The 27,029-nt window shown below is 38.7% G+C and overlaps 1 long non-coding RNA gene across 1 annotated transcript; it reads left to right on the forward strand.

The window, feature by feature from the left end:
• Nucleotides 1-33: 33 nt before the first annotated feature.
• Nucleotides 34-26,567, forward strand: LOC134511973 (uncharacterized). Its single transcript, XR_010070015.1, has 4 exons — nucleotides 34-160; nucleotides 1,970-2,069; nucleotides 25,221-25,460; nucleotides 26,467-26,567. It is a non-coding gene; the product is annotated as an uncharacterized LOC134511973 (long non-coding RNA).
• The last annotated feature ends 462 nt before the right edge of the window (nucleotides 26,568-27,029 follow it).

The following is a 27,029-nucleotide window of genomic DNA, read 5'->3' on the forward strand; positions in this document are numbered from 1 at the left end:
CTCCGCAGGCGGCCAAACCCCCTCCGCGCCACGGGGCAGCTGGGCGCGAGGGGGTGGGGGGGAGCGCTCCGCTTCGAGTCATGATTGGCTGTGCTTTGCCAGCTCAAGAGCCAATGGGAGGGCGGCGTTCGCGGCGCTCGTCACCAGTCGCTTGGGGGAGGTAGGGGATTCTCGTGCTCGCGGTAGCGAGCGGCGGGCGGGGCCGGGCCATCTCGTCCCTGTCCCCTCCCACCTGTGTCCCCTCCACTCGTGTACCCCCCACCCGTCGCGGGTGGCCCGCTTGTGTCCTGTGAGCCGCGGAGAAAGGAAAACAGGACCGGGTTGTGGCAGCGGGGGGGCAGGGGCTGGCCTTGGTGGGTAGGGGGAGCGGCAGCACTGCGGGAGGGCGGGGGAGGACACCCAGCTCCTCGGGCCCGGTTTTTAAAAAACTCGGGAAGGTGCCCGGTGCCCACCCGAAATTGCTCCGCATTCATCGGGCCTCCTAATTTTAAGGCGGTTTCGCCTTTCTTCGGCAAGCAGAGGCAAGGGGAGGGCTGGCGTCCCCTCGGATCCCCCTCCCGTAGGGCCTCTCCCGAGGCGGGTCAGCAAGTGACACTGTCCCTTCCAGAGAAGGGACTTCAGGCTCCCGCGTTGCCGATGCTCGGAAAGATGGTTCGAAAAACCATGAGGAGAAAGAGAAGTCCCAGGGAAAGCTCGGAGGAATTAGGGAAAGGAGGAAGCACTGTGGAAGGGAATAGACAGGAGGGGGGGTGGAGAGAGCCTGCGGCCCCGTTGCAGGCTGGTGAAATTTGGGGTGATCAGAAGTATTGGGTCATTCTGAGTGAGCCCTGGTCGTGAGCGAGGTCTCCGAGGCATCATCCCATGTGTGGTTTCAAAGAGGGCTGGAGGGATGATGTGAGATTTGTGGAGTTGCAGAGTGGGGAAAGTAGGCTGCTTCTGGTTGTTCTGAAGAATTAAAAGTACACAGGTGTCAGGACTTGTTAGCAGCTTGGCTAATCAGGTTTCCATTCAGGGAAGGAATGAGAAACACTGGAGATCGGTATCGGAAGATGTATGATAAACACACTTGTGGAACAGTAAGTTCACATTCACCCAGTGATCTGGTAAAGGGTGTAGTGTTTATGGATTTCAGGCTACTGGATATGAAAATCTGAAGATCTAAAGCGGATGTTACAATAAAAACAGCAATTTAGGTAACTTGGTGACATTTACAATGAATGATAGCTTAATCTGGAGTGGTTTAAGCATTGGGAGTTTTGCGAAATGCAGCTGAGAGGCATAAAGTTTTGAGCTTTAGCCAAAGTTTGAGTACTGGTGGAACAGGATTTCTGAGTAAAAGCCCTGAGAAATGGAAGTACACAAAAATGTAGCTGGTAAGAGGCCAGGAGTGAGAATTAGTCTGTTGGGGGGCAGAATTAGTTAATACCTGCAGCACACAGTGGTTGTAGATGGCAACAACTGAGGTGCAGATAACTGTAAATATAAGGGGGAGAGTTTCTGCTAGGCTATGACTGAGAAATAATTCTGTCTTTTGAGGGATTTAAATAGTCTTACAAATTGCCATATTGTTACAGCTGTAACTGCTTTCCCCTTGCATGAAACAAATTCCATTTTTATATTGGAATATGCCTTGCTGTCAGATAGTAAACTTAAATAATTTTTGCTGGCCTTAAGTATTGAATATTTTTTCTATTAAGAACTTTTAGATAGGTGGAATAAGTATGTATAATTCCCTGCCTGTTGCATGTATGAGGGTTTCCCTCTCTTTCTACTACGTCCTAGATCTTCTCATGTATGACCAACACATGCTCATTACCTGACAGACAAGGTGCACTTAGTCAGTATTCACTCAGGACAGAAGTTGTGGCCATATTTTGCTCATTTAATTTTAAGGGAATTTTCTTATAGCTTTTTTCCTGTAAATTACCATGTTAACACTTGAACTGATACCATTTTTTTCCATTTACAGTGGATATGGACATCCAATTAGGAACGTCATTGTGCATCTTCTCTCAGAGCTGAAAAGAAGCTTCAGCATTCAGGTCTAGCAGAAAATTCTACTCAAACAGGTATGATTCTCCACATCTATTCTTAACTCCTGTTATCCATCGTCAAACCAGAAGTAAGGTACATATTTTCTGTTGAAGTATGTAACTTTTGCATCTTGGTATGGAAGATATTTATTGTCACATTATTTTAAATTTGAGATGTGCGTAATTTGGGCAACTTTTTTATTTGAGTCTAAGTTAATATTCCCAAAAAACATCTCCAACTTTAAGTATTACATGATAGACCCATCAAAGCTCTGTATAAATTAGCTGAGCTCAAAACCCATATAGAGCACTTCTTAATTGAAGCACAGTGAACATCCTTTCACCCTCATAAAACAATCGGGTTCGTAGGCTAATGTGCCCCCAGAACTTAATTATTCTGTAAAAGTTTTGGATTTTTTTACTGTCTGTGCAGACTTAAGCGTTATTTATTCTTTCAGTACTTCATTCTGACGCTCTAGTTTTTTCATGATCATGCAAATAAAGAAAGTCTGAACTAGGTGGAAGACTCCCGTTTGTTTTCATTCTGTGCTGCTGGTGAAGTCTATAACATTCAGATGCCTAATAGAAAAATACATATTCAAGACTCCCATTTTTTAGCTAAATTTGAAATTTGCTACAAAAGATAATTAAGTATTGAGATTTAACTGTTAACATACTGAAAAGAAAAGTAGATATGCACAGCAATTTACATGTTGATGTCATGTATATTGAGTAGCTAGGTATATTTATTTTTTTATTTATGTAGAAAAAAGTTGCTCTTCAGACTAAAACAGCATTTTGACCTTCCTAAAAATGGTACTAGCTTAAAAGTAGAGTGGTACAAACTGCATTCCTTGTATGTAATTCTGTTAACATAGAACTAACAAGTAATGACTAATTTACACTGCTTATACTTTTGCACATCTCGATTTAATTAATGAAAACTATTTACATATCATTACATTTAAGTTGGCTTGATTTGAGTCAGCTTCAGTTTTGTGTTCTGTGTCATTGAGTAACCAGTTTTAAATATTTTCAAATGCTACAGGAAACATACGAACCAAGTCTTTTTCTTGAAAATTTATTTTTAGACATAGATGCCATTTTGGTAGTTGAATAAAGTTTAAACTTGTAAAATTTTTTACGGAGCTTTAGTTGACAGTGTTTGAAATATTTTTGATGTTCTACAATACAGTTTATTTTTAATAAAGTAGTAACAGTATAATGTTTTGTGGGATTTCTTAAGGTTTGGATTTCTGAAGTATTGTCCGTACTAAGGAAGAATTTCTTTACTTTCTCGTTTAGCTAAGGAAAGCTAATGCAAGGAGAAGGATATGAGAGACTTACGCCTTAGCTGTATTTCTAATTAGTTATTTCACACTGTGGTGCGTTCATTTGAATGTTGACACAACTTTTTAGAAAATATTCATTGTTTACTATCATTTTGAAAGAGTGATCACTTTCTGATTCTGCTCTTTTCTGTAGTTAATGAAATCAGATTTTTTCCTGGTAATTTTTCATTCTATTTTTCCTTTTTTGCTTGGATTTCATGTTAGATGAGTGAAAAAGACACTGTGTGCAAAGACATAGAAACAAATCCTAATGTAGCTGGTTTAGTTATGGTTATTTTCTGTTCTGTGGGTTACCTGCCATTTGTTTTCCCTACTGACGAACATCTGAATAAGGGTTCTGAATGTCAGCACTCAACTTCAACCACATTTGTTATAACTAGTATCTAGCTATATAGGGGTTCAGTCAGCTTGAGAAAAAATAATTAAGAAGTAGTTGATAGTGGCTCTGAGATCTAAACAATCAGAATTCCTTCGTTATTGGAAGTTAATTCTGCCTGAGTTTTTCAACTGCTGCTTTTTAAAGGCCATAAAAATAAATAAAAAAATAAAACAGGATGTAGTGTTGGGTCTGCATGTAGTCCAGAAAGCCCATGTAAAAAAATACCCAAATAGAGTAGTAAAATAGAGATGAACCAATGTAGAATATGTTACGATCAAAATACTATGGAAATGTAAATAGATAACCTGATCCATAAAGCTAAGGTTAAATTTCTGTTTAAAGCATAGACCCTCTCTATATATTCAGATGAATTGGCTTGAGTGGGATAATACAATGATCTGGGTAAGCAGTACTTGATATTACACCATGGGTGGACAAAAAGCTAAGATGAAAATTGGAAGTAATTTTTAAAGTAACTCTGAGAAATGTTAAGATTATAAATTTCTAAAGTAACAAATAATTCCAGCTGTTAGTGGAACTGAATAAAATAATTGTGAAATTGTAATATTGCCAATTCTTGCATATTTAATTTTTTTCTCGCATATTTTTCCTTGTTGAAAATATCTGTTATCTTCCACTATACCAATGAAGCAGGAATAAAAAATTGTCCTCAAAAAGATAGTAGGACCAGAGTTTTCAGAGTTAATGCAGTTTCTGTTTCTTTTATTATTCTCATCAGAGGGACAATGCATGGTCAGTGTAGCACAATCGTTAAAAACTGAAACTGTTGGAGCTGAAATAAGTGAGCTAAAGAACTGGACAAAGAGTTTCACCAAGAGCAGCCATAATTAGGATATGAAGAATCCATTGTTTTCTGAACTTACTCTTAGTCCAATCTTTAGACTGATATGGCGATCAAAAGCTGCTGCTGCTTTCCTTCTGTTCCACAAAATATGTGCTATGTAAGTATCAGTTACAGTTTTCAGATGTCCTCTGCTCCCTACAGTAGATACCACTTCTGGCCATTGGATACAGTGAGCATGTACTTCACACTGTATCATATGTTGTCATTGGCATAGCCTGTTTCAGGAAGAGGGCTCTGAAATGGAGAAGTGCTGCAGTGGCTTTCTCCTCTCTTACAGGCTGGTCTTCCCACATTAATGTCTTCTCGCAGAGTAAAAAAATACTGTACTATTGAGAAAATTATAAGTCACACAAACGGAAGAGTAATGAAATAACTGCTGGAAAGCAGGTTCTCTTACCCTTAATGTTTGGCCTGCCTATCATACTTTTTAAATTTTTGCATTCTTTGCTCCCGGGTATAGAGCGTACCTTCTGTGTCTCTCATCCGTACCCCAGCAGCCATCATACCATTTGCAAAGATTTATAGTAAGTAGTGTTCAAGTTCCCAGGAGGGGAACTGAATCAGCCCCCACAGAGTCCCAAAGCCTAGCTGAGTCTGTTGAGTTTTATGTACAGCACCGACCCGTTTGTAGTTAAGCTGTAACGGACTAGTCACACTGCACATGCCACATTGTGAGCCCCTGTTCTGATGAGTAGCAATACATCAAGCTGGCTCTATAGGTTGTTGATGTGGACGTCTGAAACTGGAATGCAACTGCGCTGCTTTTAGGTGTGTCCGGGCTCTGGAAGTAGTTCAGTCACAGTTGTATGGTGTGGCTTTGACACGTGAGACTCGAAAGATTTCACCTGTAAGACTGGTGAGATCTACATGTGGAAGCTCTAGTGCCTCTGTATCTTTGGCCTTGTTAATCTGCAATTTGGGTAAACAAACCCAGCATAACTGTTTTAGATAAAAGTGATTGTATGCTGATCAAGCTTTAGCTCAGAATAACGTCTCCCAAAAGCTCCAGAGCTAGTTGATTGAAAAAGGCATCTTTAAAAGGAGTAAATCATAGTTTATTCCAGGCCATGTCTGTGTGCCAGGTTACTTCATACAGTATTCCTTCTGGTCTTTAAGACTTACTTAACATTTTAATTTTCTTTTAGAACTGCACACTCTGTCCCTCTCCCACCCCCTTCAGAGATGCCCTTGGTACTGTAACCTTGCTAAGGCCTTGTAATTTTTGGAATAGAAGTTTTCATTGCTGTAGATTTTGAAATACACTCTTCTCAAAGATGAATTGCATTATGCAATTGAACCGTGTTACACATGCTGTGGATCACTATTGTGCTTCTCTGAAGTACACAGAATCAGTTCTGAATAAAATGTTCTGGGGTTTGTCACGTACGTTTATTTGGGATGCCTGTAATCTATCCATGCATCCCAGCTCTCATGCCCCATTTAAGTGATCACAACTCTTATCTGCATTATCAGAGGAAATGTGATACAATAATAGCAGAAACATTGTCTTTTGTTGCCCTGAGTAGCCAGAAATAAGAGTGATAATTACCAAAAGAGATATACCTGCATACTACTTGTAAGGATGGTGCAGGAGGCTTTTTTCCTCTTGCCATGAAATCCTCTGCTAGGGCGGTGTTAGCACGCTCAGGCCCCCTGCAGCAGTCATGTTGGGAGTGCTCCTGGCTGTGGGCAAAGGATGGCATACAGCCAGAAGTATTATTTTAGCTGTTCTAGTGTCAGAACATAAGTTATGCTTAGTTCATATTTTAAAACATTGAAAGCATATGCTAGAAAAAAAATATTTTAACTTAAAGATGAAAATAACTGAAATGAAATGAAAAATGAAATTAAATGGGATCTGTGGCATTGGTCCTAAGGATGTGTCTCATGATCAGCTGTCTGGCCTTCAGATTACTTTTCCAATTTACTCGTGCCTTCATGGTTTTTTTCTTCTGTTAAGAACAAGCCTGAGTTCGCAGCAATGCACGTTTTCCAGTGACCTGCAGTCTCTGAGTATATAACCAAATGCTGTTCGTAAACGTAACAAACTGATCAAATCTAGGTAATGGTTGACATACTATAAAATCTAGTCACGCAATCAAATGTTTAAAAATTTTTTTCGAATTTGGTACCAAGACAAGTGTTTATCTTTTAGATTTCATGTATAGAAGTAACCTATTCATCTGTAATGGTATTTTACAAATAATAGGGTATATTAAGACATTCTTCTCTTTCAAAAGATTATGGATACCTACTTTCATTACTCTTTTTTTCCACGACCCATGATGGAAAAAGAAACATCTTCCTCAGTGTTTGTGCTTTCAACCATTTGTAACTTGTCTCAGAGGTATATTAGGATACAAAGTGAATGTGTCAGCAGAAAGTGTCATGTATTATCACCTCTGTCCTACTCATTGATTGTAAACTGCAAGCACGAGACATTCTCCATGGAAATATGTTGATTTGTCTCTGGCTGTAACTGACAGTGAGTCAACAACAGACTCTTTGTGTCATCCTTTGCTTAAATCAATAGGGGGTTTTGCTAAATTTATAATGCTGTTTTTTTTAGAAGCAACACAGTCCTTCGAACTGAGAAAAATTATATGCCACCATGATTAATAGTTTGAAGCCAAACAGTCTATGAGTTTCCCTTGAATGAGTCATGTTAAAAGGAACTTACTGTATTTTGTATCTTAAATAATAGCAAAAATTTTATTCTGAAATCAATAAATGTTGTGAATTTGTGTGTAACTTTGCCTGACTTTGTTAATCAAACATGGAACAAGATGTAATTTAATGTATATGAATTAATATTAATTCTTCTGTGTATGGGCTGATAATAATGCTATCATCAGTCCTCTTACTGATAGTCATATGGCCTACGTGCAGTCATTTGAGAGGCTTTTAAGACCAACCATCTACTTAGAGTGACAATCTATTAGGTATCTTTCTTATATGCCGCTTTTATCTTTTAGTAGGAAAGATGAGGAAAACTATCTGCATGTTGTAAATATGTCAAAAAATCAAAATGTTTCTAGTCTCATTTCTAACACATTTATTATTTTGGCATAGTGAGAAGGTTAACTTCAGATGATTTTTTTTTTTTCCCCCTAAAAGAATTTAAATCTCTGATCAATAGGATTAAGTTGTTGTAGATATTAATTTAGTCATTGTTTGGACGGTATAAACCCATCCTTTACCAACAGGCTACCAAAAAGACAAGGAAACAATAATTTCTTGTATAGAGATCATCAACATTAAAGTGCTCTCTTTTTTTTTATGTTCATAGGATATAATATTCTACATTTTAAGTATTTTTTTATGAGAAACGGAGAAAGAATACATTAGATCCAACAGACTTACCAAAAGATTTGTGCTTAATATTCAGCATGCAGATTGTTTTTTAAAGGTCTTCTAGCAGAACATAATCTCTTCTTTTAGCCTCCTCCAAACTCTGATGCTTTCCAAAAAAAACAGTTGATGTTTTTCTCCAGATTTGACAGAGGTTTAACACCTATTTTTTTGCTTGTTTTTGCTTTTTGGATGATGCAGTTGACTATTGTTAAGTCGTTGGAATATGTGCAGATGGCTGGGGCAGTAAAAGTGAAACTTCATAACTGTGTCTGAGGAATACATTATTTAGGAACTTACATGAAACCAGATTGTTAGTAGAGGTATAAAGGGTCTCTGGAACAGATCTGGTCTCAACCAATTAATTAAAGTGCTTTCTTAGAATCCTTCATCCGTGGTTGTACAGCACATCTAGGTATATAGTAGAAGAAATTAAATGTCATGAATATTCTCCCCTGTTTTATTCCTCTGGCTTTTGGAGAAATGGTGAGACAGGTAAAAAACATGAGAGGTAAGCTAGGTAAGCTACTGCCATTGAAATTAATTAATTGAATATGGATATGGGGAACAATATGCATATAAGTGAACTATATGGCAGTAGCAAGCATCGGGTTAGTTTCACCACTCTATGGCAGAAGATCAAGTGAAGAGTGAAGGAAAGAAGATGGATAAAAGGACAAGGCAGGAAACAAAGGATGAGAGAGAAGAAAAAGCGTATGACATGAAAGTAGGATCTGAGATGTTCTAGAAGGTTACAGAAAATAGCTAATGAAAATAGTGCAAAACACAGCTTAGGATTTTAACTTCTTTTTTTTTCCCCCCTTTTTGACTACACAAATCTCTCTTTGGCTGTTTCTGCAGCTCTTTCTGCTAGCAGTAACTGTAAGATATTTTCTGTCTTCAGGTATTCTTGTACAAAGCCCTGTAGATTGAAGCACAGCTAGACCTTAGTGTCTGCATCATGGAGGAAGCATCATTAGTACAATTTGGAAAGGTTGTGAAAAGCAAGAGCAGCTATAGAAGGAAAAGAAGGAAAAAAGATACTGAAGGGAAACCTTGTAAGTGAAGTATGCTGATAGTGAAGGGGGTAGACTTGGGCTCCTCGGAGCATATCTATTTGCATGAAATGCTGAGTGCTTTCAGGTGCCTCGCTTCTAAGAGAGATTCACTTTTGATAGTAATGGTACTGAGTACTAGGGAGCAGCAAGAGCAGGACTCTAAGGTTAAAGGTGAACCAGGAGCTGAGAGCAGCCACAGCACAGGATGTGCACCTGAGCTGGATAAGCACAGCAAGGTGGTAACAGCAACAGATCCTACAAACAGTCCAGGGATCGTAAGGGAAAAGCAAGACAATAAGCCAGATCTAAGGTGACTCCAGGAAACCTGACCAACAATGGTTGAGGATGGTAGGTACACCTACAGCATAGAGCAGTCTGAGGCTAAATGGATCTTCTGGGGCAGGGGTTGTGAGTGGAGGTCCCAGGTGGGGCTCATCAGAGCCATTACAGCCTCTTGGGGCACTCAGCCCTGACATTGAGCTTTTCAACTGATTGAGCCCAAATGGAGCTCTTTCATGACATGACTTGTCAGACCAAACTACAGTGAATACAAGTGCAGGGTTTGATAACCAGATTAAGATTGTACTGATTAGTCATGTTTAAGGTATGCCAAGCTAAAAAACTTCTGATTGTTTCAGATGACCTTAGGTAGGCATGATGTCTCTTGTAGAAATTATGCAGCTAACTGTTGTGATAAGAAATAGGTTTGTGATCTTATTTTATTTGACCTAATGCATATATCCTAATGTGCAAGACAAGGATAAGTAAGCAGACTAGTGCTTGTGTTAAGCCTTGAGTAAATGCCGAAGGCCAAAGTTTTACCCATACTGCATGTTGGTAATAATGGAAGATCTTGGTAAAGCCAACTCATTCGTGTGTACTACTACAGGACTGAGCATTTTGTACTTCAGAAGGTCTGAAGTACGCTTTCAGTGTCCACTCTGAAGTGGACTCCACTCTTTACATCATGTGAAAGATTATTTCATCCTGATTCCTGGCAGTTCTCAATTTTCTACTAACTCAATGAAATAAAAACCCTAAAGAATCAAATATTTGGCAATAAATCAACTATAAATCCTCATAAGGACTGAATGCCTTTAACTGTTTTACTCAATCTCCTAATTTTTCATACAATTACATGAAAAGAAAATCAATTGAAGAAAACCCAGGTATGGGAGAGGAAGATTTGATTGGGTTGTTACAGTGTGAAAATGACTCTGCTAAAGTCTGCAAATCCTCAAGTAAGATAACAGCCTGAAATCAATGGGACTACATGCAAATGTGCGGGTATATCCACATGGCATTTCTTCTTGTGTGTGTTGAGCCTTTCAGTGGCAAGAAAGTCTTCATTGACGCTGAGATAGAAAAGTATAAATGTGTTATGTCACCATTACACTATACATTATAGTAATGGCAGAATCTGATCCTGGAACAATTAAAATATCTGTATATTAAAGAAAAAGAACACAGTTATTTTATATGATAAGCTTGCCTCTGTATGACTTAACCACCCTGCTATTGAAGCAGGCAAAAATGCAAGGATAATACAAACCTCTTTTCCCTCGCCCAAGGAATGAACTGTATTTAACTGAATTGCTGTGGGGTTTTTTGCATTTTCTGGGATGTAATCAATCAGAATCTGCACTCGTGAAAATATTTTACAGTGTATAGGCAACAATGTGTTGATATTAGAGAATGCCCACTTCTTATTTCTATTGGCTTTCCTTTTTTAAAAGTCTGTATCTAGCTAATTTTTAGGTGTTTGAGTGCTTCACATAACCATTTTCTATTGAAAAAATAGAACTCAAAGCATACTCTAGATTACAGGTAAACCTCTCTGTGGCAGGTAAACATGCATATTTAGATTGTGCCAGCATCAGCTTAGATCAATGAACAGAGTTTACATTTAAATCTCACTTCTAAGTAATCTTCTTCTAAGCAATCGGTAATTGCAGAGCCCTGCTGATTTAAGACTCCTGTTCTCTAGAAAGAAGGCTTATGCTGCAGGATGGGAAATGAAGCTAAAGAACTTTCCTTTCTATAAGAAAGTAACGTGCTTTTTCTCAATGTGTTTTAATTCACCTGAATAAAGCCACTTGTATTTTTGGCATATAACAGCAAACTGAACCCCTAGTGAACACGAAGTTAGTGGTTAAGACCTACGAATAGAATAGCATCCAAATGATTTCAAGTATCTAGGGCAGTAGAAGCCACTAGAAACTACCCAGCATGTAAATAACATTTAGCTAAAACTTGTATGACAAGTTAAATCATTTGGTATCCAACGGGGTTCATGAGGTTTCTTCATATATGCCTATATTAAGGTTAAAATTCCACAGATATATTAAAAATAGATATACAAACCCAAAAAATCCCACACAATTAAAGCAATTTAATCACACTCCACTTTATTCCTACACATCTTTTAACATAAAAAAAAAATACATGAAGGCTACTGCATAGCTCTTCATATATTTTATGATAGTCTTCTACCTTCCAAAAGTTGCCAGAGTCTGTAGAGGAATATTTAGGAATATAAAAGAAGAATTGCAGTAATTTCCTGAAGCTCGGCTGTGAAGAGGGGAGGGTAGAAGCGTCTTGGTTTCTGGAATAATTCACTAGAAACAGACTGTAGAAAGCCCCAATGAAAGATGCATCATAGACATCTAAGAGCTATTCTGAATAATTTTACAAGTGGCACACTTTCTTGGATTCTAGCTTAGGATTTTTTTTTTCTGTTAGGACACAGAAGCAGCTTTAGCCATTGTTCAGTCCAACTTTATCCCAGGTTCTTAAAAATTCTGTGAAATTTCTTGCTTAGAACCTTTGGGCCCTTCAGACCTTGACTGTCAGGGGAGTTTCAATTCCTTGTGTAATGTGAGTATGTTGCTGTTGCAATTTCATTTAGCCAAGTGACCCTGAGGCTTTTTTTGTGGCCTTTCATTTGGTACTATATTTACTGTCACTGACATTAATAAAGTCAGTGTATTACCTTTCTTTATTCTGACTTTCTACCCTGCAACCAGGAAGAATTGTTTCAGAAGATAACAGTAGCTTTTCTTTATTCTGGTGATTAAATGTAAGAGAAGTCTTACAGAACCTTCATTTAATTCATTCACTGACCCCCTTCAAACATTAGAATTAATTTCTTTTATCACAGGCTAATCAGTTTTCTGCAACAGAAACAAAGTAAGTATGTGGTTGTGTGGTTTGTGTGGCTTTTTTAAACTAATTTAGCTGTTGCAGAAGAGAGACACCATTCATCGCAATCAGAACTTGGGAATCAAAACACAATCATATGCTAAGAGTCCAGACTGTAATAAGTACTTGATTTGTGACTCAGAGCGGCAGGAGACTATAATGTCTGAAGACATTTATAGTTACAGGATGAATTATGCTCTTCATTTTACAGAAAAGACATGGAAAAACGGAAAAGTAAAGACCCAGTGTTTGAATAATACCAATTGCCTTCTTAGTGAGACACAATGTAAACCTTCCAGCATGCTGGGATGTAAATCTGACCTGCTATAACCCATTTCCAAAATTTCAAACTGACTTACTCAACGCCTACATTTTATCTGATGCCATAAAAAATTATAAATTAAAAAACTGAAATTAACTCTGGTAAACTTCTTCCTTGATGGTTATTATTTAAACACCCTCTAAATATTCTTAGGGTTATTCTTGCACACTTTTTTTTTTTTTTTGCAAGGGTCACAGGGGGTCAGTAACATGCAAACATGGTATTATTGCAAAGGTCAGTAACATCCAAAATCTTGATTATTTCTTCTTCCTAATAATAGAGTGTCAATTCTTTGGGAACGGGCAATGTCATGATATGGTTTTATTACTGCATCTCATTTGTGTAGCGCAGCTATCACAATGCTCCCCTTTGATAGATCAAATAGCTTCTGACCTTCTGAGACTGATGTAGTAACTTTCTGCTGACAACTCTCCTGGTTTTGCAAGAGTTGCTTTCAGAAACGTAGTCATTGGTTAGTGCAAAGGAAGGAGGGAGGTATATTGCAGGACTCCTAATTGTTACTAATTTTTAGTGGGGCCTTGGATCTGTCTTAAAATAAGATTCATACTTAACAAAATAAATCTCTGAAACCTTATTTATGTCAGCACTGTATTGAGGGAAGTTTATTAAAAAGCTGCAGAGAGATTTGTGTTCAGTCAGCATCCTACTGTTGTTCTCCTCCCATCTGGGACATTAACACCAGAGAGTTTGAGTTCTTTAGTTTATTGTTATTTTTATTTTTGTTATTTATTGTTATATTTATTGTTATTTTTCTTCACAGTGTAATTATTAGAGCAGTATTGTAATGCTAGCAAAACCCAAAAGCTCCCAGACCTGAAACAGTATCAAGTGGCTGCAAAGAACCTAAACTAAACTGGTGATATGAATTTGATATGGATTCTTCCTCCTTCAAACAAGCTCTGTTTCTCTAAAAGAACTTGGATTTTCCAATCAATTCATAAAAGTATACACCTTTATCCATAGAGAAAATAAAGGATTATGGCATTCATTACTTCTGCCCACTCTTGTTATATTTAATACCAAAGACTTTAATGGAAGTTGAAGGATATTTTTTAATACAATTAAATAACATCGAAGTAATGATACTTTTCATTCCCATAGCTTTTCAATGTAAAGCTAATTATCTTCCCAGTTCTCTGTAGAATAGGCATGTATCATTATCCTTATTTTCTAGAGAGTACAATGAAGCACAGCAAGGTTAAACGAATTTCTCAGAACTCGAAGAAATTATGGAAAACCAAGAATAGTACTCTAATTTCTTGTCATCTTGTTCTGTTCTGTTTTCACAAGATCAGTCTTTATTAAGCTGTCATCTGAAGCACCTCTTAACAGGTTATACCCATGAAGAATTTAAATGAGAGACTTCTAAAGTTCACTTAGGAGATGAACTATCAAGATGGGATATAAAAAGCATTGCACTGCAGATGAGTTTTGTCAGGTATACGCAGTTTAAAGTCCCTGTCATACTGCTTTGTTGGATGCACATTTCTCGTGGACTTTCTTTCCGTGACTGGAGCGCTCACCAAAAGAAAACCAAAAATGTCATTATATCGGAGAAATAGGCAGCTTGTGGTACTGCTGGGTTCCTTTAAGCCTAACGAGTTTCCTGCTGCTGTAGGGAACCCAAACTACTGGTGATGTCCTCTGGTAGCTTTTGTACTGCAAGCCTTACATTTTTTACAAGGCGAAGGAGAATGATCTGCAGCTCACGTCATGCAGGGGCACAGCTCTTGGCTTTTCTTTGGACCCTCTTTTACTTGCTTGTGTCTGATTATGGGGAGTTGGGCAAAACAGGGATGCCTGTGGGGTTTTTTTCATTCTTTGATAGATCTTACCAGATTTTGGAGACTTCAAGGTGAAATCGCTAGAAGCAAAACATTGTCCTCACAAAATTATATGGTACATACCCAGTTTATGCAGCTTTAAAAGAAAAAACAGAATCAACACAAAGTCAATGTTTTTTCTGTGCAAAAAAACCCACTTTAATATTAAACTGTATAGGCAGTATACCAAATGAGGTTCCTGAAGTGAGTAAAAAATTACAATCCTGACATTTCTAGTTAGATTTGTCTTTAGGGGAATGACATTTGGATGAGTTCAAAAGCTGTTTTCATGAGTTTTTGCAAATTTCTTCCATAGCAAATTTAGCTACTTTCACCAGGCATCACTGCCAGTTGCCAGGAAAGTGTCAGAATTTTCTCAGTAAATCTGTTTCTACAAATTTTTCCCAGGTAGAAAAAACATTTTTGCAAAGAAAATGAGTCTTCTGACTAAAGGGAAAAAATATCTAGTGATTTGGAAAGAGAACCCTAAAAAACCTTCTCATTGAAGGCTATTTAATTTTATCTTTACAAATTTTTAAGAATATTATTTTTATCCGTGCAGTAAGTTCTACTGTTTAGTGATCTAATCATTAGTAAGAAAAAATGCTTTACAACCTCCAAAATATTTCATGATAGGTGAGGATGAAAAGGTTGCTACAGTCTATGAAAGAGCATTTTTTCTGTAATGAAATATTTCACTCTAATATTTTCATTGTCTATTTTGCATTGTATAGGTTAGCGAGTTCTGCGGTCCATGCTTAAATAAGTCGGTATAGTTGCATCTCACGCCTTGAAAACAATTGTGCAAATTCAGTTATTCCTTCAAGTCCTGAGTGCCACTAATGAGGCATACGGCTGATGGTTGGACCCCAGCCTGCTGTGGTGTGATAAACCAGGGCTGCCTGCATGCAGAGCCTCGGACACGGGCTCTCCAAAGTGGCAACACTAAGGAGTACTAAAAAAAAAAAAAAAAAAAAAAAAATTAGAGTAATTTTGATAAGACTTGAAAATAAAATCTTACTGCACCTCTAACAATGGGTTTTATTCTGAGAGACTCTTTCATGGTACTTCAGTTTTAGTAAACAAGGACAGCTTTGCTGCCAGTAACTCCAGGTATATTACAGTTTAGTTGTCAGGCTGTACGCTTTACTTGCCAGAGGTCTTAACCCTCTATTGTTAGAGTGCCTGGTACTGTACAGAGAGCAATGCCCAGTACTTCCTCAGTGAGAATGTAGACTGTGTTTGAAAGGTCTCCAAGACCCAGCCTGAGGTTCAGAGCAAATGCTGCATTCTAAATACATAAAGGAATTCTGATGCTGTGTTTGCATCTCTTCCTTTGTTGAATAAAACAGTCTTGGGTGGATTTTGGGAAAGAGGTTTTTTTAAGAGACTTAACAGAAATCTTGGTACAGAAGAAAAAGAAAAGAATTGCAAGCTTAAACATTGCTTGGAAAGCATTTATTCTGTAAGAACACAATTTGGGCAAAAATATAAGACACCTTTTTATTGGGTTTTGTCATATCTAACTCTAACGTAACAGACCTGAGTCCAGATCCTGTTGCAAAACCTCCATTGCTGGACTGACTTCTGGCAGAACCTATGCCTTTTTTTTTCTTACAGACTTAGTAAGTAATATTTCCATTTGGAATGAGCACGGGAGCCCTAACACAGAACTTGCAGTTCAAGGGCTAGTCAAGCTTTAAGTCCGCTGCTCCAGGGAGTTAGTGAAGGTCATTCAAGATCTGTGTCTACAAGGGACACTAGAATGTGTCACAGATGGGAAGCAGAAATATGTAGACGTTTGTGTTCATTTAGAAAAGGATTTTGTCTGCAAGCATACTGCCATTAGTTTTCCTTCTCAGAAGTTTTCTAAGTAGAGAAATGTCAAAAGGCAAAACCCTAAGGGAACCATTCTGTTATGATTTCTTTTATATTTAAAGATAGTGTTCAGAAGAGGCAATACACTTGTTAAAAGGGTAGGTGTTTTAATCTGAAGTGAAAAAAGGAAGGCATTCTGTAAAAGACTTGAAAACAAATTCATCACTTCACACATTAGGCTATCTAGAGATGAGATTTTGGCACAGCGTTTGAGGATAAATGGCATGTCTATTTGATCAAAGAAGTTTTTGGAGATTAGCTGAATATTAAATATGTAAATATACTTGCCTCTAACAGGTATGTAATTGGCAAGAATGATCAAAGTATCCTTTCAAATCTCTAGACAGATACTAAGTATGCATTTTCCAGTGTTAAGAATTGTTCCTTTTTTTTTTTTTTTTTCCCCTTTTTACAAGAGCCTCCTGATCTGCTCTTCTTGGGGATAAAAATCACAGTGCCAAAGAAGACTTCTTTTGAAAGTCTGAAAGAGGAACATTTGTTGTGATACATTGATCCTTTGGAAGCAGCCGATAGTGGCAAAGCCCACTCCATCACTCAGGAGTCTGACAACCCTGGCAACAGGCTGGCCAAACTGCATGAATCTGGATTTTGCATTGCTTACATCCCTGTGCTAGCAGCTGTTATCATACTATTAGCCTTCTGTAGTCCTCATGTAACCTCTTGAAACCTATATGGGCTTCATGCTCTGAGACTACCTGCCAAATATTTTAAAAAAAGAATCATCGTCACCTCTCTCTTTTCACTATCCACCTGGGGGAGAAATAGCTTGATGAGTTTGGGTTGGTGATAGGAAGCTGGAGGAAATCCAGTCATGATTTTTCAGTCTGAAGGGTTTATTTCCTTTCATTTCATTCATTTCCATTCAGCTGAAGGTAATGAGGTTGTGCAGGTCTGATTTCAAAGGGCACAATTTTGAAATGATGGGTTTTGCTTAGGTACACTGTAGCTTTAAATTGGTGATTTTGATGAAGTTGCATAAACTGGAATATAGTGCAGTTTCTTCCCCCAGAGATATGGTGGCTCAGCAGTGAAGATATGCACTGATTGTTTTTTTCCCTCTCCCCACTAAAGCGCACAAGAACAGATCTGCTGAGTAGGAAGTGCTATTTTTACATAATCACTTTTCAAACCAGAGTCTCACTGCAGACGTTTTGAGGAGACCAAACTAAGCATCCTCGCAGTCACTTCATCTCCAGCTGCAGAACTGCATATGGGAAGCTCTAGTGTAGGTAATTTAATAATATAATAGTCTCTTCTTTGTCTATTCTGCAGTCACCTTAGCTGAAGTATTTCCCAATAAGTGTTCATCACGTTTCTGGGGTTAAGCAGAAATTCCTTGCTTACATAAAACCAGCTTGTGATTGCCAAAAAGAGATTTTTGAATTGTGGGTATCTAAAAAATAATGTAAATGTGATTATTTTGTTTTGAAAATTATTTTTAACTTACTCGGATGCATTACTATAGCATCTGAGCATCTAATTTATTCTCTCAATCAGCCCTTGGAGATAGAGAAATGTTATTATTCTTAGCCTCATTATTCAGATGAGAAGTGTTTTGCTTAAAGCCGTCCAGGACCTGCATAAAAGAGAAGGGAGCTAAAACCATCTTTCATATCTCAATCTGAGTTGTGCAAATGCTAACAAAGTAGCAAACATGATTAAAGTGCTTGTTTACAAGTTGATGCAGAGGCACCTCTCCCTTGATTGTGCTAGTGACTCCTATCCCCTCACCTCTTTTTTAGACTCCCTCCACCTGCTGCCTTTGACCTGCAGTTCCTAATTGTGCACCAGTAGTAACGGCAGCATTTTTTTCCCCCTGTGGGTTAGGCTGAATTCCTCTTTTGTCCAGGCTTTGCTGTAATCTGGGATGACTTAGAAACTCCCTTCTATCTTTTGTCTATCAAAAATAAAAAATGGTGTTAAAAGAAAATAAAAGCAGCCCCCCCCAACACATTCATAAATCATAGATCGGATAACGATGTGGTAACAATAACTGCTCAAAACATTTGGTGAAAGCCAACCTCTTTGCTAGGGAGCGTAAATTTTCAGTAAGTTTATTACTGCCTAAGACAATGGATGAAAATTTCCCACGTACATACTTAGTCTTTCTGTGTGATTTCTGCAGAAGTTTTTAGTTAAGAAGCTGACATGAAGCAAACGAACCACTTTGCATGCCAACCGCATTACATCATGTTTATGATATGCAGCTGACTTTAAAAAAAAAAATAATCAAAAAAAGCAGTAGGAAATGTAAGGTATTTGTAAGGCTTCCTGCCACTTCTTCCTTCCAACGTGAAGCACAAATGTGAGGTTTTTTTAGCCCATGGGGCGGCCTCCTTGACTTTGATAGCTCAAATTTAAGAGCACCTTCATAATCTTTTACAGCAGCATAGAGTGGGACTGGAGGGCCCATATCCAGAAACGGGCTTTGGGCTGAGTTCTGGTTCACTCACTCACAGGTTTTGTGGACAGAAGTCACTGAACATCAGTCTGCTTAACCTCGAAGCACTTTTGTATTAGAGAGTTTTACATCTCAAATACTGGCTGTATTAATCTTAGAGTTTGAATTAGTTTTGTGCTATAGTTTTTCATGAATGTATATTTTACTTGTCAGGACAGCTGCTTTCAAGACCAATTAGCCTTTGCTTCCTAGCACAGTCTTTCTTGTTTGTAGAGCAGCTTAGATGATGCTGAAAGTTAAGATCATTTTAGGCTTAGCTGGACAAAGACTTTTCTCATCTACAACCAACTAAATGTTTTGTTGAGTTCTGAAACAAGCAGAAGGAAAACATATGCAAAGTGTCAGTGTGTCATTTGTGTAGATGTCTCTGGGCATTTATCCTTTCATTGGAAAGACATTTTTCCTGTGGTTTACTGAAGCAGAAGGAAATAGTATTTTAATTTTAGGACTGGACTTAAGTGCAGAGATTGTACTTCCAAATGTTGGATTTCTGATATGCACATTATTATAAGCTATTCACTTCCTATCCCAGTATTCAAGTAAGGAAGCAAAACAGCACTGGATGAACAGGCAAGTGAGTGCATCCTACCCAGTGATGATACTCTGTAAATCACCTTGAAAATTACCCAACGGACTTGTGATATCCAAGCAATAGATTTAAGTCACTGCACGTCCCTGCCTTGTAAACAAACAAATAATTATTACGTTATGCTTGCATTCTGAGATCTAAAGTTACATATTCGTCTACAAACTTGAAGAGCTGGAATGCTTTGTATAATAAAAAGATCACTGGCTGCTATATTGTTTGCATCTTTGTGCAAAAAAAAGCGTTCCACTGAAAAAACTACTTTTCATGCTTCTATTTGGTGACTTACCTACATTTTAGATTTGTTCTTTTCCAACATAACAAAATTTTGTCAACCACTTCAATGATAATTCAGTATTTTTCTAGAAAGAGATGTATTATATTACGTAGTTTATTCAGTAAGCTTTGTTTTTAATGTGTTTCAGAAATACAGAAGTTTCCAAATTTTGTCTGCTAGGTTGAATTAAAAAAGATTCTTTACTCTCATTTCTTTTTCTTTTTTTTTTATAAAGAGTATTCTAGAAAATTACTAGCATGTTACAGTGAAGAAGTATATATTAGATTATCTGGTAACACAGAGTTATGAACTGATGCCTTAGTATGTGACTTCTCATGTTGTATTGCTTTCCCTGAAGACCCTACTTCTACCTGAAACACAGAAATACAACAGTATTACAAAGTAGCGAAGTATTACTTGGTAGAAAAAGGTTTGTGAGAGCATTTCTTTTCAAATCTCAAGACAGTAAAGTTGCTTTTGTGTGCGAAATCAAGGGATCATGGCAAGTGCTGCTAAAACCCTCAAACTTTGAAAAAAATTAAGTGCAAAGATAAGCCAATTGCAAAGAAAAGCTGCACAGAACTATGACATGCTGTTTGCTTTGTGTTTTCCTCAGTCATTGTCTTTCAGTTCTAGTGACTGTGTTCATTTTTCTTGATCTATAGAAAAGTACAATTTATGGATATAAATTTAGAGGCTGTCTACATGTTAAGCTCTTTCAGATAAAAAAAAGTTCAGAATCTTTATACAAGACTGCAGACTTGTAAAATGAAAGCAAGATTATTATTTTTTCTATATAATTTTTAAATTACAATATTTCTATAACTAATGATAACCAAAAGGCTGGCTTCTCAGCTGACAGAGTTCAGTATTACTTGATGCTAGTAAAGCAAAATCCACATAAAGTCGTGGCTCGCCAAGTAGAAAAAGGCTGCAGTGTGTTAGCTAAGCAGTAGGAGAAACGAAAACAAAAGCTATGCAATTAAGAGGTTAAAAATAAACATACTCTTCTTCTTTTTCCTCAGATTCATCTGTTTAGTAAGAAAAATGTGTTTTGAGTTCTAATAGTTTAGTTTCACCTTTTGTTTACAAGTGAGAACTAATTTACTGTTTTTCCCAGTAAAAGGGCTGCTGGAGTGAATGAGCGCTTGAGAAGTATCTGATAGACCCTGTCCTTGGGATATTCCAGTTTGTATTAGGCTTTTGATTAGTTACGTAAGATGTCCAATATCCTAGGAAGGCTAGAAGAATTTCCCCTTGCTTTTTCAAATTGTTTATCAATCTGTATTTCACTGAGGCATGTAATGCCCTCTGCTGGCGCGCATGTTTTATGTCAAGTTAAAGTACTGGAAAAAGTGGGAATTAACAGTTGGGAATGCATCCTTTCTCTGCTTTCATAGATTTATAGCTCAGTGACTGAGCTATTCTAGCTATGTACAGTTTTGATAACTCTTTTGGCAAGCGGTTAAGGTTTTATTCAGAGCTGCTTCAAACAGGGACAAAGCTCTTGTAGCCCTGCCGTGGGCGAGCTGTACTGCCCTTGGAACAGGTAAAACTCCTGCCAGTGCTGCAGCAGAATTAAAGTCAGATTGTAGCCTGAATTTTTTAAACCTTATTAATGCTTTGTATACCTATATACGTTTTCTTATTAAGAACTGCTATGAATCTGTATCTTTTTTTTTTTAGCATAGTTATTGGAACGAGACTGTGGAAATATTTTATTTTACCCCAACAGATATACATATGGGAAGAAGAGTTACCTACCTAGTGTTTTGTGAAGGTTTTCATTGTTGTAGGAGAGGGGATGAAAAGATGATTGAAAAGATGATGAATGGAGAATGGCCATAGGCAACCTCTCCTCCCCGCCCCCGTCCAGTCCCATCTACCTGACACTGTCTGTCTTTGAAAATCAGTGAGTAGAGGTGGTCATGGAAAAGTAAAGAAAAATATATATGAAGTGGTAACTGGAAATGGACTTCAAGCTGCAAGTAAAGATACTGTCTCTGGGCATTTTATTCCTGTGATGTTCCAAAAGACAAGAGTTTGTACACTCTATCCACATCAAAAGGATGACAGAGAAATACCTGGCAGATACATTGATAAATTTTCTTGAACCCAAGTTTTTAGACATATAATTTATATATAGCTTCATAAATCTGCTGACTTTCTAACAAGTCATGTTCCTGTGTCAAAGACGATCAGTCTTAAAACCTGCTAAACTTTACACCCAAGACAAGACACAAAGTTTTAGCAAGACGTAGAAGGAAAAGGGAAAAAAATAAGCCCATAACGGTTATTACTTACAGGATTCCAGCAGGAGAGAAAGAAGAGCTGATACATAAGGCTTTTTGAAAATTCAGACATTCTGGTTTGTTCCACTCCAGTTGTATTTAAATACTACTGCTGCTGAAAGGTGTTGGGATTATCCAACACAAACTGATCTAGACATTAAAGAAATTCTTGCCTTTGGTTAGATTGCTAGTGACAGTGTTGTGGGTTGCAAAGGGCTGATTGTGAAATCAGGCGAACAACAATAATTCAGAAAGTTCATTTTAACATGACAGAGCTGACTGGAGGCTCATTATAAATACCAGCTCCATATAAAGAAAGGCAGAAGGGAAATGACTTCAGTATCCCCAGCTGTTTTTATTTCTGGAGGTGATATATATACACACACACCCCCAAAGTGAAAATAAAAAATTAATAAATAAAAGTAACTCTTGCTTATAAAGGGTGAAACCACACACAGTTTTTATTAAAAATGATGAAAAAAACCCCCAACATTACAGTTACTTCAACTTTTACATCCCTTTGACTGAAAAACATTCTATACATTCAAAAAACAATCTTATTTTAGATGATAACTCTCCTGTTACTGGGAGTACCCTGCTCGTGTCTTTAAGATCTCTCAGAGAAATTCCTGTGAAAGCCCTGTTTTGGCAGTTAACCCGAGATGTGCTGATTGGCCGAGAAAGCTATGGTCCATTTTTAAGTGTCTGACTGTACTTCAATTTTTAAAAGTCTTAAGGCAGCTCTCTGCCAGAATAGTTCATAGAATCACAGAATGGTTTGAGTTGGAAGGGACCGTAAAGATCATCTAGTTCCAATCCCCTCTGCCATGGGCAGGGACACCTCCCACTAGACCAGGCTGCTCAAAGCCCCATCCAGCCTGGCCTTGAACACTTCCAGGGACAGGGCATCCACAACTTCCCTGGGCAACCTGTTCCAGTGCCTCACCACCCTCACAGTGAAGAATTTCTTCCTGATATTCAATCTAAATCTACCCTCTTTCGGTTTAAAACTGTTACCCCTCGTCCTATCATTACACTCCCTGATAAAGAGTCCCTCCCCATCCTTCCTGTAGGCCCCTTTTAGGTACTGGAAGGCTGCTAGAAGGTCTCCTAGAAGCCTTCTCTTCTCCAGGCTGAACAACCCCAACTCTCTCAGCCTGTCCTCATAGCATAGGTGCTCCAGCCCTCTGATCATCTTCATGGCCCTCCACTGGACCCATTCCAACAGGTCCATGTCCTTCTTGTGCTGAGGACTCCAGAGCTGGACACAGTACTCCAGGTGGGATCTCACAAGAACAGAGTAGAGGGACAGAATCACCTCCCCCGACCTGCTGGCCATGCTTCTTTTGATGCAGCCCAGGATGCAGCTGGCTTTCTGGGCTGCAAGTGTGCATTGCCTGCTCATGTTGAGCTTCTTGTCCACCAACTTAGTGTAGATAACTTGCCCCACACAACACATCTTCAGGTGTGACCACCATTTTTGTGTTTTGGGGGGCACAAGTTCATTCTGACTGCTCTGAACTGAGTAAAAACTGCATAGCCGTATAAGATGAAGACAATACCAAGACAGTATACCATTATACCATTTCAGAGCCAATGCAAGTAAGTTCTCACCACCCTCAAGCTGCCACATATTCTCTACACATGGCAACTGAATGGTTATGTCTCATATTTGAGGCCAGCACAGTAACACTGGACTACGCTTTCTTCCTACTGAAAGCGTTTGATGGTTTTGTAAACATCAAGTAAAAGGTGTAATGAATGATCCATCTAATGCGATCTCAAGCCATTAACTCTGGATATTTGTGGGGATGAAGACAGGAACATATAGGACTTCCTACTTGCAAACAGCAGCAGAAGCAGTCCAGAGATGCATTTGAAGGCATTCAGTATTATCTACTGCAGGCATGAGGCACCAGAAATTGAAGGCATGTCTTCCAGAGTTATGTGGATGCCATTTGGCATAGCAATCTGAACAGGATCTGAAAAATCAGGAGGCTACTGGGCTAGCAGAATGCTGACAGGTTGACTCTATGGTAAATCCCTTAGTCAAAGCCAATCCTAATAAACCCTGAAGAGACCAGCTCAGGAAATGCCAGGGGAAATAGAAACTTACGCCACACACTACAGTTCAAATGAGTAATTGCCATCTAGATGCTATTTTGTGGTTTACCAACTTCTGGGGTTTGGAACAAGCCATTTATTTTTTGAAAAAGCTGGTTGCATTTAAAGGGCATTCTGTCTCTGAATAGTTTTATTGACAACAGGTATGCGGTTAAACCTGCAGTTTCTCAGGCAGTCTCGTATTGATTACCTTTCAGCTGTTATTGTATACTCGTTATAGATCAAATCACCTAGAGTACATTAAGGAATAAACTGTCTTTCAATTACATACCTTTTTATTATACTCAGTACTTTGGATTAGTGGCACGTCAGTTTGCGGAGTGTGTTTACAGCTTCCTCTGTTGCTGTACTTCCATAATATCTAAAAAAAAGGGAAGCTGTGGTCTTGCAAAAAAAAATAGTAAATCAGTTTAAAGATAGCTATTCACTCTACAGAGAACTTCATTGAAATAAAATCTGATTAAGTTAATGGAGTGAGGTCAGACACTAGTAAAACAGTAAATATTTGTTTAAAACAAAACTGTGCAAATCAAATATGTAAAACAAAGACAAACAAGATGCAAATTTAACTGAATCAAGCCTGAACAAGAACAAAGTACAATGTGAAACAAATTAAGAGGATTATAGGTGATGTACAAAACAAAAAGAGGGGGGGAAATACCCACAAATAAAAATCAGACTGTATCTTAAAAGAGATTAAGGTTAACCAGGCTGAAAGTGATATGAAAGGAAAAAACAGAACCATATATTGTACTAAATATGGTGAGTTGTACTTCAGTCACAAAACCTGAAGTGCAGGAAGATTAAATTCCTGTCACCAATTTAATATTTTTATTGCTACCCAAGTCCTATCCCTTGCCCCAGCCCTGTTTGTTTTCTCTTCCATGGCTAGTTTTCCTGACCTGCCTCCCTTAATATTGTGTGGGAAGTGATGACCCTCACTTACAGGGCTTCCAGTTCATCGTAAGAGGGCAGGAGGCATGAGAAGTGCCAATACCTTAATCAAGGACCCAGTGATCTGTAAGGGGATGTGTTTTATCCAGGGTTAAGCTTTTGGGTTATGCAGCATCCTTAGAGCAATGCCATACTTGTGTGACACCTTAAGCTACCCAGGACCTCAGGGAAGGTGCAAGATGGGTTCTCAGTCTGTCCCCCAGGGCTGATGTTTTTTCTTCAGCCACCAACTGCACTAGGTCCCAGGTGACGGCATGGAGGAGGAAGATGAATCATTTGGATTCTGCTGCCATGGACTGACTTATCTCTGACTTATCTCTGAAACAACTGATGCGTGCTCAGAGATGTGGCCTGCAGCCCCCGCTCCAGGACGGCTTCCCAACACGACGCCTCTTCTGCCTCCACCTCCTGTGAGCATCGTCTTTGTCAGCACGCAGTCCGGTGCACCCGAAGCTGGTTATTGGTAAGATGATTGAGGATGCATTAATCCCTAAAGACTTTATGCAGCTCATCATATTGAAAATTATTTTTAGTCTCTCGTAGTAGCTTCAGGGCAGGCCTACGTGACTAATCACAGAAGCAGAACTGCAAAACTTATTGTTCCACTTGTGCTCCTTGGTTGTTGCCCACCTTCTTGGCTCTGTGTAAGCAGCACATGCTGATGAACATATGGCTCAGGCGGGGTGAGGCTAGAAGGTGGGAGAATACCCCAGCAGAGCAAAATGCTTCCTGCACTGGAGCTGGTTGAGCCTTAGAAGGACAAAAATCCTAACTTTTTACTCATTTACCAACAGTCAGAAAACCTTTTATTTCCTTTTATATAAAAATATTTACCTTTTGTTTTTCTTAAAAAGCAAAAGCAAACAAGTAGTAGAGATAGTAGGCTAAGGCTCCTACCTGGCAGCATTTTTCACCCTGTGCACAGACTGGCTGATTGGCCTAGGAGTTCCCTTTTGGTGTCTTAAGTCCTGCGCCGGCTGCCCCTGGCATCCCAGCGGTCCCAACAGTCCCATCTTGCGTTGGCTCAGACGTCGTGCTCTGACACCCCTCCGCTCTGACCGCGACAGTGAGCCCTGATACCGAGGCCCTGACAAAAATACAAAAAGCACGCTGGTGCCTTTTTGACCCAGAACAGCATGCTGGAGAGATTAACTTCGTTACAAGACCACTAGGTGGCAATTTAGCAGCCCTGTTCTAAATTTTTAATATATTCAATTTCTTTATTGCATTAGACACGCACTTGGTGAACGGCAAACTGAATGAAGTTCTGCAAGATCTGTACTGGCCATTCCTGCCAAATAACCTGAAGTCTTTCTGCTTACCGCACCCCTCCCAGCTGTGCATTAAATTCAGGGAGTGCCTCTGAACACCTCTGAACACTTCTGGCCAGGTGTCAGGACAGGGAATTATTGATTATCATGGAAAAACAAGGGTCCTTCTGACTCTTTAATGTATACTTGCCGTTTCAGGCTATATGTGAGTTGTAGCTGTATAGGCGATGAGGAGACTGACCCTGTCCGCAGCCATAGCTACATGACCGTGAGGTACCTATCTGCATACGCTGAAGGTGAGTTTATGTGGCAGCACACCAAAGGCAGCAGGGGAGCTGCTGTGGCCTTTGTCTGGATCTCCCAGATGTGTCTGCAGGGACTCCACATCCCCCTCTCCCTGATAACCAAAGATCAGAAAAAAGCTATGAACCATTTTCCTAGAAATTAAAAGCTGTTTTCCTTACAAATAACTATTGTATGGTTGTCTGAGAGGATTGGACTGCTGCAGAAAGCATTTCGGGTCTGGAACATTTAAGGCTGGCATCTAAACAGAGAGAGAGAGGAGGTGAGCAACTCAAGTATATGTGAATGCGTACAGTTATTTTCATTAAAAATACTGTAGAATTGATAGAAAAAAGCATAATCGATATGACAAAACACTTACAAAACCTACATAAAGACCACTAGTTCGATTGCATACACCTCCGCCTTCGGGGTGATGTTCATTTTTAGTCTCACTCTTCAGTGTTGAGAGTTTTCAT

This window comes from Chroicocephalus ridibundus, chromosome 2 (assembly GCF_963924245.1).
Source record: "Chroicocephalus ridibundus chromosome 2, bChrRid1.1, whole genome shotgun sequence".
Taxonomy (NCBI): domain Eukaryota; kingdom Metazoa; phylum Chordata; class Aves; order Charadriiformes; family Laridae; genus Chroicocephalus; species Chroicocephalus ridibundus.